At 46.4% G+C, this 19,167-nt stretch overlaps 1 long non-coding RNA gene across 2 annotated transcripts in view; it reads left to right on the top strand.

Annotated features, from left to right (window-relative positions):
- Nucleotides 1–12,250: 12,250 nt before the first annotated feature.
- Nucleotides 12,251–19,167, top strand: part of LOC310708947 — a 106,555-nt gene continuing 99,638 nt past the window's right edge. For both annotated transcript variants that reach the window (XR_014527245.1, XR_014527246.1), the window contains exon 1: nucleotides 12,251–15,672. This is a non-coding gene — a long non-coding RNA (uncharacterized lncRNA). The remainder of the gene's footprint in view (nucleotides 15,673–19,167) is intronic.

Below are 19,167 nucleotides of genomic sequence, written 5' to 3'. Positions count from 1 at the left end.
TAACCGTAAAACCTTACAAAGTTGTGACGATTGCTATGAGGTAGGCGAAAACCAAATGGCCCATGCCAATTTGCCAAGTGGAAAAACTCCTACCAGGCCCCTCAACTGCGACCAACCAGGTCCATAGCAAGGCCAGGTAAGAAAACCAGAAAATTAGGGAGGGCGGGTGGGAGAATGAGGAAGCAAGCCAAGAGGAGGCTCTCTGGCTCGTGCCTCCATTTAAATGGGTCCTGGCCACGCCTCCCCAGCCAGCGGATTGGCTGGCTGGTCAATGACATGGCTGGGATCCTCCTCACAACGCGGGACTCCGCCCCCCGCCCCCGGACGGGAGTGGGTAGCCACGCGGTCCACCGCAACTCTTCCCCACATTTAAGTGGAGTGGATTAAGTTGAAACAAGTATAAAAACTGATGCTGTCCCTGCCATGACTATATCGCCAAGTGACAGAAGAAAGGGACACAGGCGGTTGCTGACCAGGAAGGGAGAATGGGAAACCAGGAGCTTGGCACAGTGTGGGTATCCTGTGGGAATGTAGGATTGGGCTCTGCCAGTGCTGACCTCAACACTGCTCCACTCCTCTCTCTCCTGATAAGTCGCGATGACACCAGTCACTCCTGAGAACCCATGTGATCGTGTTTCCCATTGCTTACTGCCTATATGAGGTGAGCCTCCCAATGCCCAAAGATCAAGATCCCGTTCCAAGATGTGATGAATCTGGGTGGCATCTCTTCTCTGCACCTGATCACCCCAGCTTAACCTGGCTAGGCACAAGGTCAACAGGAAAGCAAGACACAGAAAACAAAAAAGAGTCCGTGTCTTCTCTAACTGGGATGTGCAATCTGGACTATGAGGTCACCAAACAGCCACCCAGCACCCTGTTATTACTATTCGGAGCGTTTACATTATGGAAGTCTAACAGCTTAGAAGGCTGTAAATGCCTCTTTATTCATCAGCAGTTCTTAAAAGTCTATAAATATCCACCACTATATTTGTTTAATGTACTCTTAAAGATTCCAGAGGAGCTGTTATTATTTGGCTTGTCAGCTCCTCGGTGCCTTGAACAAGCAGAAGAATCGCGCTCCCCAGCTTGCTTTGCTCCCCCGCCCAAAATTTCTCTAGTACAGCAGAGTAAACCGTTAAGACCCTAATGCACAGGTTAGCCAATGTGCTGCCCTCTAGATGGCGCTGGGCTAAAGCTCCCACCATCCCTGACCACTAGACATGCTGGCTGGGGCTGTTGAGAGCTGGAGACTAAGGACATCTCAAGGAGACTAGGAGGCGAGGTGTGTCAGAGGGAGAAAGAATTGATATTGGCTTGTATTTCTTCAAAATTTGCATTACTGCAGCATTCGTACATGCTACAGTGCGAGGTCTTGTAGTATTTCATGGGATCATAGAATTGTAGAGTTGGAAGGGATCACGAGGGTCATCTAGTCTGGCCCCCTTTTGCCCAATGTGGGGTTCAAACCCATGACCCCGAGATTAAAAATCTCATGCTCTACTGTCTGAGCTCTCTTTCTGCTGTTGTGTAAGTGCAAAATGACATCATGCGCAGAAGCAGCGAATTGCAACCCGCATGTGCGCAGACACACCACTGCAGGTTGCGCTTTTTTCATGCTGTGAACGGATCCCATTCGCAACCAGAGGTACCACTGTATAACACACACACACACCTAAAAAAGACAGCCGTATAAGATAATTCCAAGTGATGCATGCTCACCATCTACAGATGACCCACCATCTAAAATTCCATAATTGCACCACTCCAGGTAGGACCTTTCCTGATGTGGCACCACAGTTGTGGAATGCCTGTCTGGAGGAGACCCGCCTGGCTCCATCACTGCTTACTTTTGGGTGAGTACTGAAAACCTTGTGCTTCAGTTGGGCCTTTTCAGCATGCTAACATGAGCCTGCCATGTGCTGGGAAGAAGAAGAAGAAGAAGAGTTTGGATTTGATATCCCGCTTTATCACTACCTGAAGGAGTCTCAAAGTGGCTAACATTCTCCTTTCCCTTCCTCCCCCCACAACAAACACTCTGTGAGGTGAGTGGGGCTGAGAGACTTCAAAGAAGTGTGACTAGCCCAAGGTCATCCAGCAGCTGCATGTGGAGGAGCGGGAAAGCGAACCCGGTTCCCCAGATTACGAGACTACCGCTCTTAACCACTACACCGCACTGGCTCTCTGGAGGTTCTAATGTTCCATTCCCCATCCCCTATTTTTCTTACTGCGAGTGCTGTATTTTCTCATTTCATTTTGTGGTGTTTTGAAATTGTTTGGTTGTTTTGTAGTGTTCCGCATTTGCGCACGCTGCCTTGGGCACCCCCCGGGACTGGAAATGCAGGGTATTCAATGACAAGCGAACAAAAATCTCCAAAGTGCTCTTGAGCTCAGGAGGAGGTTGAGATCCACTTGGGACTCGGTTGTGGCGGAGACCTGCTCCAAGGATTTCTGGGGAGAGTGAAGCTCTATTGCCTCCATTGCCTCCTATGAAGCTCTACCTAAGTTCAATAAATTCAAGATAGAATGGAATTGCGACATCACTGGAGGCATAATACATCTCTCATTATCTTCTATAATGATGTTCCACGTGTCTGAGCGTAAGCAAATGTCTGATTGCTTTCTCCTCCAGAAGTGCTTTGCCAGCACTGGCGGGAAGTATCACTGGGAAGCATAAGAGAGAGGAAGAAAGGAAGGAAGAGGAAAGTGCAGGGCTGCGTTTGAGGAATCTGCAACTTCTTTCCCTGGGGGTGAGTCTTCTCCAATGTCCCTCCCGCTCTAGGAAATTACAAGCAGTGCTACCTTAGCGTGCAGAAGCATTTTGAAAAGTAATAGCAGCAACTAGATGAATCCCCTCTTTCTGGTCTCTTCCCTATTCGCATGATTACAGATTCCAAACTCCTATGGACAGGAGATTGCTGGCCTGCAATCCTTGTTCAAAAGTCTACCTAGCCATCGGTGGACTGCAACGTAATCCAAGGTTGGCTGTGCAGTTGTCTACCCTAGAAGAGTGACATGAGGTGGGGGATTTAAACACATCATTGAATAGAAACTTAATACGACCACATCTGGAATACTGTGTCCAGTTCTGGGTACCACAATTTAGAGTGGTACCTCGGGTTACAGACGCTTCAGGTTACAGACACTTCAGGTTACAGACTCCGCTAACCCAGAAATAGTACTTTGGGTTAAGAACTTTGCTTCAGGATGAGAACAGAAATCGTGTGGTGGCGGCATGGCGGCAGCGGGAGGCTCCATTAGCTAAAGTGGTACCTCAGGTTAAGAACAATTTCAAGTTAAGAACGGACATCCGGAACGAATTCTTAACCCGAGGTACCACTGTATTCCGGATGTTGACAAGCTGGAACGTGTGCAGAGGAGGGCAACCAAGATGGTCAGGGGTCTGAAAACCAATCCTTATGAGGAGTGTTTGAAGGAGCTGAGTATGTTTAGCCTGGAAAAGAGGAGACCAAGACAAGATATAATAATAATAATAATAATAATAATAATAATAATAATAATAATAATAATAATAAATAAATAAATAAATAAATAATTTATTCCCCAACCATCTGGCTGGGTTTCCCCAGCCACTCTGGGCAGCTTCCAACAGAATATTAAGATACAATAGTCTATTAAACATTAAAAGCTTCCCTAAACAGGGCTGCCTTCAGATGTCTTCTAAAAGTCTGGTAGTTGTTTTTCTCTTTGACATCTGGCAGGAGGGCGTTCCACAGGGCGGGTGCCACTACTGAGAAGGCCCTCTGCCTGGTTCCCTGTAACTTGGCTTCTCGCAGCGAGGGAACCGCCAGAAGGCCCTCAGCGCCGGACCTCAATGTCCGGGCAGAACGATGGGTTTGGAGATGCTCCTTCAGGGATATTGGACCTTCAAATACCTGAAGAGCTGTCACATGGAAGATGGGGTGAGCTTGTTTTCTCCTGCTCCGGAGGGTAGGACTCGAACCAATTTTTCCAGAAGGGGATTCCAACTAAACATCAGGAAGAACTTTCTGACAGTAAGAGCTATTTGACAGTGGAACGGTCTCCCTTGACAGGTTGTGGACTCTCCTTCCTTGGAGGTTTATAAGCAGAGGTTGGATGACCACCTGTCATGGATGCTGTAGCTGAGATTTCTGCATTGCAGCAGGTTGGAATAGATGAACCTTGGGGATCCCTTCCAACTCTATGATTCTATGAGAAAGCAAACAGGAGATTTATTAGGCAAAGGAAAGGAGGTGTTGAGAAAGCAGGATGAGGAGAAAGGGAAGCAGGGACATGATCAAGTGGGCAGGGTAGGGAAGGGGAAAAGAAGCAGAAGTTAAGGCAGTGGAGGTGCCCAAGTTGAAAGTGGTCAGAGGTCAGAGGTGTGGGATGTGATACATAAGTAGCATTCAAGTACAACATTCCTTGTTTTCCTAGAGTGGACATGCAGGGGAATGTTCGGTCCAGCCAGTCGAAAACTTCCTGTATCCTCCTGGCTAGGACATACTTCCTTTGCATGTGACTAAAGGTGAGTGTGACCTTACGTGTCCAAGTAACAAAAGGGCAGGGCATGCTATACTCTCTCTCTTTCTCTCTTTTGACTTCCTCCGTCGTTGGAGCAGCTTTCTAGCTAGAGATGCTCTGTCAGCTTCCAGCCAAAAGAGGACACTGGGATTACCCCCATATGGGGTAGCTCCGCATGTATATACTGTACTTTGTAACTAAGTCTGCATTCAAGGATCCAGCTGTGAACTGAATGTGAGTAAACTACTTTTATTTACTTTACACAAGATTGTGGTGTGCTTATTCTTTTAAGAGGGATATAAGGGAACTTACCAGGAACATAATAGTGAGAGGCTGACACAAGCCTGCAACCAGCTCCCCACTGTGAGTTTAAAAGGGGAATGTGAAACTCTGGTACGTAAAGGAACTTGCTAGCACAAGTTAGGAAGGATATTAATAAACAATATAGCCTCTCCTGCCTCCCTGAATGTTCCCACAAGAGGTCCATAGAAAGGAGGAATTAGGGGCTCTGGGAAGAAGGAATCAGGGGGCATGGGAAGTGGAAGCAAGGAAGAGAACTGAATGAAGTAGGGGCTAAATTAAAGGAGTGAGGGTAAAACTAGCTAGAAAACCCTATAAGTCATATATGGTTGCCCGGCTTCAAGGCAGAATAGTAGAATGAAACAGTATTCTACTCTGTTCATAAATTCCGATCAAGGTTAGCCTGAAAAAGAAGTCAGCATGCTAGACCAAAACAACTAGAGAGCCTCAAGATAAAACATTGGAAGGTAAGTCTGCAAGGCTTTTTCTCCGAGCTCCTCTAACGACTCAAATGCCCCAGGATCCTTTAAACTCCCAGGCAAACCAGCTGCAATGCTTTAGTTGGATACAAAATCCACAGGTCATGTGGCTTACATGAGTAGATCACACTTGTGAAAGATCTCCAGTGGAAGAAATGGGGAGTCAATTCTGAAGTGACATGAGTGGTGTGTGGTCTTCCTTCAATGCCCATTGCAGGAAGTTTAATTGCAAGATAGGGAATATGCCCCAGTTGCTAAGGCAGCTGGTTGATGCCGCTTGGATTCTGGCAATGCGAGGGGCAATGAAATTGCGCTCACGGCATGCATTGTAAAGACAAGGAGTGTCACCCCATTGCTCCGCATTACATAATCTCGTCTCCCGTACAGGGAAATGCTCCTTCCTTGGCCCTCAGTGATGCTCTCCATAAGAATATCTGATTTGTTCATAATGGGGGGAAATGGTATTCTTCAGCCAACAGCTCTCAGAGTAGCCAGCATACACTTCTTTAATATATATATATATATATATATATATATATATATATATATATATATGCAATTTGCAATCAGATGTAAAACATTATAGCAGAGTAGTCAAAAGACTGACACCAGCAGAAGCAATAAAAGCTATCAGATTAAAACCACACAGCTGATGTGCAAGGAAGGCTAGGCTAATAAAAAGGCTTTGGAAAGATACTGAGCACCAGGTGAGCCTTCCTGGGAAGGGTGCTCCAAATGTGGGGAACCAAAACGGGAAAGGCCTCCTCTTCAGCCCCCATCTACAGAGCATAAGAGTGCAGGAGGGTGCACTTCTCTACCTGTGGATAAACTAGCATAATTTTAATTATGGACCACTTGTAAATGCCATCTCCAACTCAAAAGATTAAATCAATGGTGTCTCCGAAAATTTTCACATATCACTTGGGAAGACAGGTGAACTAATGCCAGTGTACTGGAAGAAGCAAAGATCACCAGCTATGATTCTTCAACATCAACTTCGTTGGTCTAGTCATGTTGTGCGGATGCCTGACTATTGTCTTCCAAAGCAACTCCTCTATTCCGAACTTAAAAATGGAAAGCATAATGCTGGTGGTCAACAAAAGAGGTTGACAGAGTCTCTCAAGGCAAATCTAAAAAATTGTAGTATAAACACCAACAACTGGGAAACACTGGCCTGCGAGAGCTGCAATTGGAGAACAGCCTTTACCAAAGGTGTCATGGGCTTTGAAGACGCTCAAACTCAGAATGAAAGGGAAAAACGTGCCAAGGGGAAGGCATGCTTGGCAAACCCTCATTGTGATCAACTCCCACCCATAAACCTATGTCCCCACTGTGGAAGGACGTGAGGATCCAGAATTGGCCTCCACAGGCACCTACGGACACATCATTAAGATTGTGTTCATGGAAGACAATCTTACTTGGCTATGAGTGATCACCAAAGAAGAATACTACTACTAATAATAATGTATTATTTTAATATTGTTGAAGGAATTAATGGGCTTGGCCCCCACTCCTTCAAGTTCTAAGCCCATCACTTCCTTCAGCCACCAATATGAACTAGCAACAGTTCCATAAAGCAGACCTTCATTTCTCAATGGAGAAAAAACTTTTTCAGGTATTCCAAACCTGTTGAAGAATTCCCCCCACCGCCAGATAATATTCTAAATATTCTGCAATTCTTTCGCACACATTCTCCATTCACAAAAAAGGATGGAGAATTTTGGAGAGGCTATTTTTTCACCCAACTCTGAACTTGTTTAGAGGACAAAACAGTAAACCAGCTTCCTTGAGGACCCATGGAGAACTCTCAAACACTACCCTCGTCTGGCTTCAGCTTCAATCTGTTAACCCATAACTGCTTGATCACAGCTTCCATACATTCATTCAGGATACATATAAAAACAGAAGAAGAACTCTGCTCTGTCCTGAATCTTCCAACCATCATCTTCATTGGATGGTCTGAATGGGTTCAAGTATTATGAAAGGGGGGAGAAATTCTCCACATTCACTATGCATAATCTTATACACCTCTCTATTATATTGCCCCTAAACTTACCTTCTTTTCTCAATTAAAAAGCTCCAAATGTTGTAAACTTTTCCTCATGTGGGAGTTGCTCCATCTTTTTGATCATGTTGGTTGCCCTTTTCTGTATATTTTCCAGCAATAAAACACCATTTTTGAAGTGATGCAGCCACAGCTGTACATAGCATTCCAATGCGGTTGCCCCATAGATACATTATGTATAATGGCAGTACCTGGATGCATATATTGATAAAAGTATAGAAACCAAAGCCATAGTTCCAGTTCTTTGTCCATCAGTGAGAGACAGGAAGACTTGGTGGTCTTCTTCCCTATCTAGTGAGACATCCATAGTTCACCTGATATGCAATGCATTACAATAGAAGTGTCTTGGGGAAATATACCATTAATCCCATGAGAATTAATGGGTTAAACCACAGAGCCTAGAGCTTGCCGATCAGAAGGTCAGCGGTTCGAATACCCGCGACAGGGTGAGATCCCGTTGCTCGGTCCCTGCTCCTGCCAACCTAGCAGTTCGAAAGCAGATCAAAGTGCAAGTAGATAAATAGGTACCGCTCCGGCGGGAAGGTAAACGGCGTTTCCATGTGCTGCTCTGGTTTCGCCAGAAGCGGCTTAGTCATGCTGGTCACGTGACCTGGAAGCTGTATGCCGGCTCCCTCGGCCAATAAACCCCAGAGTCAACCCGAGAGTCGTCCACAACTGGACCTAATGGTCTGGGGTCCCCTTTATCTTTACCTTACCCATGAGAAGACCCTCCCTTGTCTGTTGCTCTACCCCCTGTACAATACCATTAGGTTTGTTGACTAGATGAGAGCAAAGTCATCTCCAGGTTTTGGAGGGCTCTTGGGCAATATACCTTCCATGACCCACCTTCTGGGTCTCCCTGTTTGTTGCAGAAGGTCCAGAGCACCCACTGGTAAGGTATGGTTTGGGCCCTTTGTAGATGCCCACCCATGTCTCCATTTGATGCTGAAATAACTGTGATAGGCAGAAATGATGTTCAGCTTGCACAGCACAACCAATCAGGGATACTTACTCTGTCCTCCCATTTTGTGTAGGACATAATATGGCAAAAAGGTTAAACTGTTAGTACACCTGCCAGGAGTAAGAGGAAATTCATTTATTTCATTTCTATCCTGTCTTTCCTCCTTTGAGCTCGAGGCGACACACATGGTTCTCTTCCCATTTTGTCCCCAGAGCAACCCTGCAAGATTGGCTGTGCTGAGGAATAGCAACTGGCCCAATAACTCAGCTAAAGAGGTACTTGAACCTGGGTCTCCGAGGTCCTAGTCATTCAAAGGTGAACCTACCTAATTCACATGTATGAAATTCAAGCTTCTCTGAATTTTGTAGTGAATTTTGCAGAGCCGTACTCCAGCCAAGTAAAGCATACAAAAATGCATATAATTAGGTAAGGTGTGCACAGAAATTCATACCTAAGTGAAAATAATATAGAGAGGCGCATTATTTTAGAGGCTTTGCAAAAAAATGTGTATATTGGGCAAAAATGCATATAAGCAGATATATCTGATGTATCATGTATTCTTTATATTCTGTTGGAAGCTGCCCAAAGTGGCTACAGCAACCCAGTCAGATGGGCATGGCACAAGTAATTATTATTATGATTACTATTTGTTCACACTAAAATGCTGATGAATTTTCAAGAGGACTTATTTGGAAAGAAATCGCAACTGATGTCAAATTGTGGAGAACTGAACTTTAGATTGAAAATGAAAAAGAGAAATGAAGAGGAACCAGAATTGACAGATCCATCCAAATCCCTATTCCTGGTTGCGAGTAGAAACGGAAATGTTACTTTTGAACACGCTTTGTGTTTGTGTGTGCCTTTGTAGGCACGAGTACAGTGGTGCCTCGCAAGACGAAATTAATTCGTTCCGCAAGTTTTTTCTTCTTGCGAGTTTTTCGTCTTGCGAAGCACGGTTTCCCATAGGAATGCATTGAAAATCAATCAATGCGTTCCTATGGAGACCGTCCAGGGACAGAGGGGAAGCGCCGTGCGCCTTCCCCTCTGTCCCCGGACCTGTTTAAAGCAAGGGGCGGCGGGGAGAAGATTGCTTCTCCCCGTTGCCTGCCCCGCAATCTCCGGGGACAGAGGGGAAGGCGCACGCAGACCTGTTGCCGCCCCTTGGTTCAAAAGGGGTCCGGGCGCGCGCCTTCCCCTCTGTCCCCGGAGATTGCGGGGCTGGCAATGGGGAGAAGCGATCTTCTCCCCGCCGCCCCTTGCTTCAAAAGAGGTCCGGGGACAGCGGGGAAGGCGCGCTGCGCTTCCCCGCTATCCCGGGGCTTGCGGGGCAAGCTTCGTTTTGCGAAGCAAGCCCATAGGGAAATGCGTCTTGGAAAGCGGCTAAGAAAACGAAAAACTCCTTCGTCTAGCGAGTTTTTCGTCTTCCGAGGCGTTCGTCTTGCGGGGTACCACTGTATGTGTTTGTTCATTGCTAAGTAGGCTACCTTCATGTGACAACATTTGACTCAAGGGTCCTTAACACCAAACAGAAAAACACACACGTAATTTTCATAGAAATAAATGCCTTCCTGTCCCGCCCCCCTCGTCAGTTCCTTGGCCACATCTTCTGGAAATGTTTTCATCCAGGGGGGAGGCAGGAGAGGCAGAGAAAAAGGAAAGAATGAAGGGGCCGGGACAGGATATGGATGTGCAGATGCCACAGAGGAGGGGAAGAGCCTTGTGTCTTTAATCGCTGCATGGTAGCAAATAACAATGTTATCATTTGGAATATTCATTTTGACGCATGGCAGCGATGCGGCAATGAGGGGAAGCCACCCAAATCCACCCTCCCACAGAAAGCAAGCAACCGTAGAAGCAACCGTAGAAGCGTCCGGCCTTCTGCCATGTGGGGGTCACCTGAGGAAGAGGTGGAGCCCCAGGTGGTCACCACAAAGTCGTCTCCCCCCCACCACCACCAAGCACTGGCCTGTACCTTGTTCATATCAGCCTTTGAGCAACAGCTGACCATACATAGCCAGGGCCTAGTGATGCCATGGGATGGACCGCGAGTGGTAAGCTGAGTGGGCTCTTTATTTGGCCTAGCTAAAAATAGGCACGTCGGGCCGGCGGAGGGTGGGGGCGGGGGGAGGAGGAGAAGAAGAGAGAGAGAGAGAGAAGGTAAGGGGGGGTATACAAAAAGAGGCAGAGTCAGGACCCTGCAGGGCTAGTAGTCAACGGGCTGAGAGCAGGGATTGAACTGCAAATACTCCCTGCTCGGCCATCCCCAGCTGGCAGGCTATTTTTTGCCATGGGTGACTAAATATGGTCAGGGAGGGAATGGCAGGGGAAGGGGCCACTTGCCTCGAGTGCATGTTTCAGATGCTTCGCTGGGTATATAAGCACTAGAAAGGTGGACTCGTTTCCTGATCAGCTTGCTTTGCCCTGCACCTCTCGAGTGCGTGCAGATTCCCCCCACCCTCAAATCTCTCTCTCTCCCCCCACCCCAAATCCTCTTTCCTTTCTTTTGTTCCATCCTGACCTCTACCTCAGGCTGACCTTTTGGGGAAGGGCAATTGGGGTGGGTGGGCAAAGCGAGAGGGTGTGTTGAGAGGGGGGAGAAGAGAGAGGAATAGAGGGCAGGAAAGACTTCTGGAAACAAGACAGCCTTCCCCCCCCCCAGCCCACTTGGAGGTGTCCGACTGCCTGCACATGGGAGGTTTCTTCTTCTTCTTCTGAACTCCTGCTGCTCACCCTTCTCTTCCTGCTCTCTCTCTCTCTCTCTCTGTTTCTCCAGCCTCAGCTGTAAGCTTGCAAGCCTTCCCCTCCCTCTCTACCTTTAACCGGAGATGCTGCAGGAGGAATAGTGATGTAGTAGTAGTGCCTGTTGTGGGGTGAGGTGGGGTGTGGGGTGTTTCTGTGTGCGAGAGGAGAGAGGGTGGAAGATGGCTGGGGGTGGGGTGGGGTTGCCTCAATTCTCTCTCTCTCTCTCTCTCTCTCTCTCTCTCTCTCTCTCTCTCTCTCTCTCTTCAAGTGAGGTCTAATACCATTACAGGGCCGCACTTTCTCCCTTTCCCCTCCTGCATTAGAGATTAGCTTTAAGGAAAAGGCTGACGGCTGCTGCATGCAACGCATTATTACCTTGTGATTCCATGACCCTCCTCTATGCATCCCTAACTCTCGAAAGCTGATTCAGCTTTCAGCTAGTGCTCTGGTGACTTCCACTGCTGCAACAGAAAATCTTCTAACTGGTATGTCTTTTTTTTTTTAATTCCCCCTCCCCCTTTTTGCTATCTGCCTTCCCCTCTTTTCTCTCTCTCTCTCTCTCTCTCTCCCTATTTCTTTCTCTCTCTCCCCCCCCCCCCTTCCAACTGCACCAAGCTTAGCTTTGTTTTAAAGAGACCTGCTGCAGGACTCTCCTTGTGCATGCATCCAACTTGTCTCTCTCTGTGTGCACTTAAAATGCATGCTTTCTAGATCTGGCAGAAGGGGCATAATCGGTGCATGCTTTCAGACAGGGGGTGGGTTAGCGTTAGGGCATTTTTCAGATTCTTTCTTTTCTCTCTTCTGTCCATTCCCTTCTTTCCTCTTGTTGTTGTTATTCTATTGCTGTAGCACACACTCCGCATTTTTAAAAAAAAGCACAGGGAGAGGGTGGGGGGGGGGGCTAAACTGCAGAGCAAGCAGTGGACTAGAATAATCGGAACTGAAATGCTAGAACTTTGACATGCAGTCATTTTGCAAGGTTAAACCAACCTTTTAAATGCCTCATTCAGATATGAGCTGGCTAATGACAGCTGGGAAAAGTGGTGGTGCGGGGGGGGAGGGGGGAGGAAGAGAAATCTTTTGATATTAAAAGCTAGTGGCTGTAAGCTGTAATGATATTGAGCCAGGGGAGGGGAAAAGTTGGGGGAGGGAGAGAGAGAGAGAGAGAGAGAGAGAGAGAGAGAGAGAGAGAGAGAGATACAAGGTGGTTAAACTTAGCCTAAGTTGCCATGATCTTAATGCTGCGGTGATTAACCATTGAAATGCCAAGGTTGTGATCATTAATTACCTGTGCATGATTTATGGGTAATCAAAATGGGAGGTTGGGGTGAAGGGAGAAACGCCCATAGCCAGGAAAGGTACATTGGTGAGGCAAAGATACTGAAATGCAAGTTACACTTTAAGAGCACCTCCTAGGTAGTTTTGGGTTTTTCTTTTTCTTCTTCTTCCTTGGCCTTGAAGATGATCTTTCGTATGGGGGTCAGATGGCACCCCATGCACACTTTTAAAGTCACACAATAACCAAGAATGCACTGTGGATTTGATGTCGAGGATGTAAGTGATCATCTGTATAAATACCTAAAAAGCATGTGCAGTGTTTAATGCTTCAGCGCCACAGACTTAAGATTACTTTTGCAAAAGGAGTCGAGTGCAGGATCGCTGCCTCCCCAGAGAGAGTGTTTTTATGCATATGTATTTGTGTCGCCATAGTTGTGTGTCTGTTATCTCAGCACACCGATACGCATGCGTTCCAGATCTCTGTCTATATAATAACTACTTATTCCATGCGTTGTGGCTGTGATCTTTGGATCACGCACCGGGGAGTAGCCCCATCCACTCCAGCGGGACTGCTCCTGAGTTAATGCATGAAGGGATTGCAGCCTCTGTCTCTCAATGTTCCCTCCCTCCTCTCCCCACCCCACATTTCTTCTTCTGTAGTGTGCTCTCTGTACATGTGTGCAAGAGGAAGAATGAATTCCTAACACTCAGCAATAATGTGCAATTGCGTAGTCAGAGAAGCTGTCACTGTAATTGCTCTGTTTCTCCAGAACTGGCTCTATCACGCTTTTTCTTTCTTTCCCCTTTTTCTCCTTTTTGCTCAGAATACCGTTGTTAACGTTGAAAACCGAGCCAATCCAATAAGAAACAGGCACTCAATTTCAGGGCAGGTTTAGTAACCTTCCATTTCGCTTGCAACTTTCCCACCGGTTACTTCCTCCGGAATGTTGCACCTTTGGACGCAGATGGCCATTTTGCAAATATTGGAGGTTGGCAGTTCGGCTCTCTGGGGGTTGAGGAGCTAAGCTCTGAATGGAAGGTGGGCGTGTGGTGCCTTTATGCCACCACACCCACAAGGAGCCAACTCTCACCCTGACTTCAGTGTCTTCCCCAGCCCTTCTCCTTCTTATAATTATTGTTTTAAAAGAGAGAAAGTGTGCCTTTCTTCCCCAGATATTCTGCACACTCCTTCGCCTTCTTATCATGCAGGGTTTTCCCCACTATCAATGAACTGAGCACTCCAGATGAACGTGAGGAACTACACTTGCCCTCCGTTACCCTTGAGGGTGTGAAAATGATAAATAACCCTGACTAAATGTAAAAGCAGCAGCTGAGCTATATAATTCTGCTGTGCTAAAAGAAAAGGGAAAAGACCTAGAGACAAGCACTTTGGGCAATAATAAACGCTGTGCAAAGAGTGAACGTAACACAAATTGCCCATCTCTCCTTCCACCCCACAAAAGCACCTCTGCAACAGCAGCAAATGGCTACTGAATTAATCCGAAGCCAGACTTGAAAACTTTGAGGTGACTTTTCTACGAAGCCTCTGTGCTGCTTCATAGAGAGGAACTGTTGTCCCCTAACCCCTTTGCATCTAAGGGTTCTGTTCTTTCCCTTTGCACTTTCGCAAAGGGAATTCCCCTAGTTGCCAATTAGCAAATGCTCCATTTGTGAGGAGAAAGCAGTACAGGCATGTAGGGAAGAGTCAGAGAGGCAACCAAGTGTCCTTTGCAGTAATTTTAAAGAGGGAGGGAGGGGAACAAATAGACAAATAAACACAGTGGGTTGTCGCCATCCACTTGTGGCTATTTTTTACGTGGCACTTTTTATTATTGGATTAAGGAGAAAGACACACGAAGGCCTCTGTGGCTCTGGATAAGAATGATTCTTTTCCCCGCCCCCCGGGTAGTTGCTGCTGGGTTCTGAGGAAAGGACACATTCTCGCTATCTCCATCTCAGTCAACTTAATTCCACTGCCTTGGTGCATTCAGACCAGAGGGAGTTCCCTTCCGTTGAATCCAGACCGTAGGAAATTGGCCGCAGTTGAAATGAATACTTTTTGGGGTGCAGGTAGGGGGCGGGGAAGGTGTAGAAGAAAAGCTAGGGAAATGAAGGGATTATCAAATTGCTATATTGTTACTGCTTCTTTCTTTTTTAAAAAGAATAGTAGTAGAAGAAGATATTCAAACAATAATGATGCAATGTATCTGAGCAAGACAAAACCACTCTCCTGCCTTAGCTGACTTGTGGAATGAGGGTGCTTGCTTTGTAATAATAATAATAATAATAATAATAATAATAATAATAATAATAATAATAAATATACCACTGATTTGAAGATTCTGGAGAAAACGGGGATGCTTAACAAACACAGTTGCGTTTTTTTAAAATGCACCGTGGAGGTTGTGAGGGTGGGGTTGCAAAGACCCATCAATACAATTAAGTATTCCAAAGTGCTTAGTTTGCCACTTGCTAAGTTTACTTAAACCCTCTTTAAAGGGTTCATTAGAAGACTGTGAGAAATGGTAAAATTCATTAACATTAAGGCAGCCGTTCTGCATTTGCCTGTAAATTGGTATTGATCTGCATGGCTCAGGCTGGTGGCAGGGAGGGAGGGAGAAGGGAGGGAGGGAGGGAGAGAGAGAGAGAGAGAGAGAGAGAGAGAGAGAGAGAGAGGTAGCCGTCAGATGGAGCAGGTGAGTGGGCAAGCGAAGCGCACCATTACAGCAATGCTGAACGAGCATTATGCACCCAGTGTGACCTCCTGCTTTGCTGGATGTCTAAATCCTGCTCATAATAGTCTCCTATTCAGTGCACTCGTCATTCTCAGTGGTGCTACTCGGACCTCATTGTTAAGGGGGCTTTAAAGCTCAGAGTGGCTGTGAGGTAACCAGTGAGGAGAGAGAGAAACCGCCTGATGCAAACAGGAGGGAGAGGCAAGGTTTCACACACATGGAGACTCACACATGCACACACACACACGCACACACGCACACCCTCCGAGGAGCAGCTCTTCCGACTTCCACTCTGGCCTACACTCAACAGCTCTATCCATCCATCCACCCATCCACCTTGGGCTTCTCCTGTTCTCTGTCTTATTTTTGCCTGTCCTCAGGTCTATTTCGGGCATCCTCTAATGTCACGAAGTTCAACCAGAAGATACTTTAGAGGGGGAAAAAACTCTTCTCCACTGCCCCCTCCACACCAAAAAAAGAGAGGGGGGGACTCCAAGGGGGGGGGGAATCCCCGAGCCCTTTCCTTTTATGGGTTTCCTATCCTTCAGGCTGAGACTCATTTACGGTGACCTACAAAAAGGGGGAAAATTATATCAGTGGACGCCTGAGGTAAGAAAGAAACTTCCTCCTTTTTTAAATTTTTTTTGCACTGACTAAATGGGGGGGGGGGAATCTATCCTGTGCTTGAGTGTGTGAGCTTTTTCCTTCTTCTTTCCTTCTGATGAGCTGTCTTACACCCGCTGTACGGAATGTGTTGATTTGTTACGTATATAAAGTGGACTCTTTGGTTTTTTATCTGTGGATGTGCTGAACATTTTTGTTTAAAAGTGTGTTGTGGGGGGGTGGGGAGGAGGGAGTCAGCACAGACTGTATTTATATATAATATGCCGACAGGGAAGGAAGAAATATGTTCTACTTGAGTGCGTGTGCAAAGAAATTAAACCTTTTCTTCACTCCCTTATAATGTGCATTGGGCATATTTATGATAGCTGAAAGTTTCTAGACTATGGTTTTAAAAGAGAGAAAAAAATCCTTCTTGAGGTGTGTGGATTTGCAAATCTGTGCTGGCTTTTGGATTAACACAGACAACTGTTTATAATTGCATATTGCTTTTTTTGAAATAAATTGTGCCACTATGTGGGGAAATTAATTGTTGCAAAATTTGCTTGAAACCCCCCCTTTTTTGCATACTGTATTGTCCTGTCCTGTTCTTGTGGGGGGGGGGGGGGGCTAGAAGGTGCCTCTATAGAGGTCTCTGTGGATGGACAGAGATGAGTCAGAGGCAAGGTAGGTGGACATCTCTGTCTGTGCAAGCTGGCAGCTGGTGGGATGGGGAGGTGAGGCGGAGATGCCTGCTCTTTTTCAGACCTCCTTGCTCTGTGGATTCTACCTGGCGAGCCTCTTAGATGCCCATCCCGAAAACTACCTGCTTGAGAGACATACTTCTTTATATGCCCATATGAACCTCGCAAACTATGGAATGTAAAGAAGTATGTATTTCAGGTACGGACCTTCGCAATGGCGCTAATGTGGGGGATGTCTCTCTGTGTGTGGATATCTTAAAAGAGAGAGAAAGGTTTTCTCCCCCCCCCTTTCTTTCTTTTTAATTTAATGCCTGACATGGCAGACTGACTGGGGAGTCAATTGATGGTCGTGTTCCAGCGCGTGTATTGTTCTGTCACTTTGCCTGTGTCAGCAGGTGGAAGTGTTCATCAGGAGGACATTAAATATTCAATATGCTGACTGCGGTATGGGCTTTGAAAGGCAACGGCAGAGGAAAGCACGCTGTCCACTTCTGTGGGCTCTCGCTCTCTTTTCCTTAAAGAAGAAGAAGAAGATGAAGAAGAGGGGAAAGAAGCAGGGTTAGGGGGCCTCCTTCCTCGCCTGCTTGCAAGGCTCCCCTTTCCACATAGAAGACGGACCTCGAAATCCTATAGGAAAGAAAACACACCCCAAATCTATATGTGCGGATACATGCATGCGTCTTGCGTGATAGAGGCGTATTGAGCAACGGGGCGGCTTTGGAAACACGGATGGCATTTTTAGAGCTAATCGGAGTTCGGAAACTTCCGCCTTTGCTGTTTTTAAAAGTTATTTCTGTTTCAACCTATAAAAAGCAGATTCATACCGATTTCTTCTGCTTCAGAATGTAGGATATTGGGTAGGTGCATGATTACACACATGCCTCTTATTTTAAGAGGGTGTGGGCATATGTGTGGTTCAGGCAGGTTTTCCCATCTATTCCATTGGTATTTTGGGGGGTTTTGGTATTTAAAAAGGATATAGTCAGGGGCCGACGGAGCTTTGCAGCTATATTTGTCACCACAACACATTTGCAAAAAAAATATTTTTTAAAAGAGGGATGTCAAAAGGGCTGAATGCTTCTTGCTGGGCCTTTGATATTATGACTCTCTTGTCTGTTTAATGTCTTAACACCTGTCCGCCACAACCAAAAAAGGACCCCTGTCATATGCGATAAAATTCCTAAAATCCTCAAAGAACTGTATTTTGTGAATTGAATTAAGTGACAGGCCCCACTGTCCACCTCCCCCTGGTGTGACACATTAACTCTTCCTTAACTTATTTCACCGTACTGTCTTCTCAAGTGGAATGCCTGCAGGTCTGACGTCAAGTTATTCTTAGTTTGCCAAGATGCTGCACGCCACACAGCCATCTGACAAGCCATGAGAGTCCTGATGTCTTGATTCCTCTCCCCCCCTCCCCACCGCCCCATTTCTGAGATGCTGATCAAGCAGCAGACAGATGCTGTCTTTGGAAACCTTAGCTCTGTGCGTTGTTTGGTGCTGCTAAAAGAGAAAAGAAGGATTTTGAAGGGCATCCTTCCCTCCCCACCCCAAATCCTTCCCCAGATCTACTCAATGGAAGTCCCATTGTCACTTGTTACAAGCTTATGTGGAAGGGGATTTAAGTGGATAGCAGAAACTCGATGATAAGTGGGTGTTGGTGCTGAAATTAGACAAATGTTTCCCCAAATACACCAGAAGTGGGTTTTATATTGTAGTTCATTCAACAAATATTGTGGAAAGGCTTCTTTCTTTCTTTCTTTCTTTCTTTCTTTCTTTCTTTCTTTCTTTCTTTCTTTCTTTCACCCCTCTCATTCTTTTGCAAATTCTGTATTGATGATGTGACTGCAGAAATAGTGAGGCTGGTATCTCTAACGGTGGCCAATCAGATTTTGTTTAATGCACTGATTTGGATGAGAACATGAATTTGGGTCGGAGCCAAAGCTTGAGCTACTGCAGAGATCTAGAAAGTACATTTCTTTCTTTCTTTTCGTCTTTTTTAAAAAAATGTTTTGATGTGCTGGCAGTGGACCAGGGAAGGCAAATGGCCTTTCTGATCCTGGCTTCATGTGCCCTTTGCTCTTTAGGAGAATCCCACTCATGCCAGCCTCTCTGGAGCCTACAACAGGTGGAAGAGGGAGCAGTAATCTGGGTTAACGCTAAGCTGCCAAAAAGGGGTGACCTTTGGCTTGAATAGCAAGTTCTCACTCTAAGTTTAGGGAGCTAAATTGGCAAATGGTGGTGGAGGCTGCAGGAGAGGGGCAGAGACGAGAGGGCTGACTCACAGTCTTCCATCTACTACCCTGCTTTCGCTCTCCTAGCAGCTTCAGGAAGGTCTAAGGCAAATTGCATGTGGCCAAGCCACCATTTATCTCTCTCTCTCTCTTGGAGAGGCGTGGGCTGTCTATCATAAAGCAGGAGGGCATAAGCCCTCCTCTTTTGAAATCTAGGGACTGTGGTTGGCCGCAGTGGATCGCCCCATTTTAAAAGACACAAACGGCCCCATTTTCTAAACAAATCAAACCACCCCTTTCTTGAGCAAGCTGGGCACTCTTGACTAGATACACTGCTTACTTCCTTGCCATTGACCCACTCTGGAAACAATTAAGCACCTTATTAATAGGGCTTAACACTCTGAGCTATGCTCAGGGGCGGCTGATCCTGTTTTGCCGCCTGAGGCAAAAAAAGGGAAATTGTTGTACACCTGCCTGCCCTATCTTGAAGCCCTAGCCCAAAGCCTTGCTTACCGGGGTTGTGCAGCTTCCAGGTTCAGGTTGTGTGGCTTCCTGCAGCTTCCAGG

This window comes from Podarcis liolepis (assembly GCF_965112155.1).
Source record: "Podarcis liolepis genome assembly, chromosome: 6".
NCBI classification, from domain to species: domain Eukaryota; kingdom Metazoa; phylum Chordata; class Lepidosauria; order Squamata; family Lacertidae; genus Podarcis; species Podarcis liolepis.
Note: the sequence above shows the minus strand (reverse complement) of the source record. Positions and strands in the feature narration are given on the sequence as shown.